Below are 1,765 nucleotides of genomic sequence, written 5' to 3'. Positions count from 1 at the left end.
TTGAATAAATATATTATGAAATAAAAAACCTGGACGAAAATCAGTGTCTACAGCTGCCCCTCTTTATCCTTTTTTGTGGAACAAAAAATATGACAAAGAAAAAAGGACACAATTTTTTGTTCGGTGGAGTTTAAGCATTAGTCACTTTCGAATTGAGTTGTGGATGGCTCGTCGTGACTATCATGAAATGATATGGAATTGAAGTCGTAGTTTAGAATCAGAATCTGGCTTCTCGTTGCCAAATTGTTATCAACTTCGGTCTTCTTCTCGATTTGAAGACCTTGATTTAAAAATTCGGCTGGAAAATAGTTCATTAACTCCACCATGTGGTTGATGTATCATCGAGCTGAACTAAATCGTGCTAAAACCTTCGTTAACATATAGCTTTTCTTGACTTAAGCTATACTGCTGAAAGATGGTTTCTTGTCACTAAAGCACAGCTAACCCAAGTCTTCTTCTTGACTTGAAAACCTCGACTACAACCAGATAGTAGTGTGATTGATGTGTCATCGAGCTGAATGGAATCGAACTTGACAATTTTGTTAACATATAGCCTTTTTCGCCTTGATCTATACTTTAAATTTAACATGCCCTTGAGCTGAATGGAATCGAACTCGAAGGTATTTGTTGACAGATAACCCTTCTCGCCTTGAGCTATGCTACAAATGAGGTGCCTTTGAGCTGAGTGTAATCAAATTCGAAGGTCTTTGTTGACAGATAACCCTTCTAGCCTTGAGTTATGCTGTAAATGATGTTCCCTCGAAGTTGAGTGTAATCAAAATAGAGGCTCTTTAGCAAATAACCCTTCTAGCCTTGAGCTATACTGCAAATGATGTGTCGTTGAGCTTAGTGTAATCGGACTCATAGGTCTTAGTTAATATATAACCCTTCTAGCCTTGAGTTATACTGCAAATGATGTGCCCCGAATCTGAGTGTAATCAAACGTGAGGGTCTTTGGTAGATAGCCTCTCTAGCCTTGAGTTATACTGCAAATGATGTGTCGTTGAGCTGAGTGTAATCAAACTCAAAGGTCTTTGTTGGCAGATAGCCCTTATTGCCTTGAGCTATGCTGCAAATGTTATGCCTTGGAGCTGAGCATAGTCGAACTCGAAGGTTTTTTGTTGGCAGATAACACTTCTAGCCTTGAGTTATGCTGCAAATGATGTGCCTTGGAGCTAAGCATAGTCGAACTCGAAGGTCTTTTGTTGGCAAATAGCCCTTTTTCCTTGAGCTATGTTGTAAATGATGTGCCTTGGAACTGAGCATAGTCGAACTCGAAGGTCTTTTGTTGGCAGATAACCCTTCTAGCCTTGAGTTATGCTGCCAATAGTTTCTTTAAAAAATGGCTTCCCTTCACGGGTCTAAGCCGGTCATAATTCTTCAGGGATTCCTCTGAGCAGGTCTAAACCAAGTGAAATGATCTTTGAATGACTCCCCTTTTATGGGAAAACCCACTGATAAATTCTGACAGCCAGATATCCCATTGTGGAATTGAAATCTGGCTTGAAAACATTAACTGGAAACCTGCTACTCATTGTTGAGTTGAGCTGAACTGGGTTCATTATGAATTGGCTCTCGAACCCATCTGAAATTGATTATGAGATCTGTTGATATATCAAGTCGGTTGAGGTGTAGCTTCTCACTGTTGAGTTAAGAAACCACCATCGATCTTTAAAGGAGCTTTCGAATCGATTATCATTCGTCATGAAGTTGAAACTGGACTCTAAAAGTTGTAAAAATTATGTATGTGAAAACAATTATAGAT

This window comes from Hibiscus syriacus, unplaced genomic scaffold (assembly GCF_006381635.1).
Source record: "Hibiscus syriacus cultivar Baekdansim isolate YM2019G1 unplaced genomic scaffold, ASM638163v2 tig00117016_pilon, whole genome shotgun sequence".
In the NCBI taxonomy this organism is placed as follows: Eukaryota; Viridiplantae; Streptophyta; class Magnoliopsida; order Malvales; family Malvaceae; genus Hibiscus; species Hibiscus syriacus.
The sequence above is the reverse complement of the archived record's forward strand: the minus strand, read 5'-3'. Positions refer to the sequence as shown.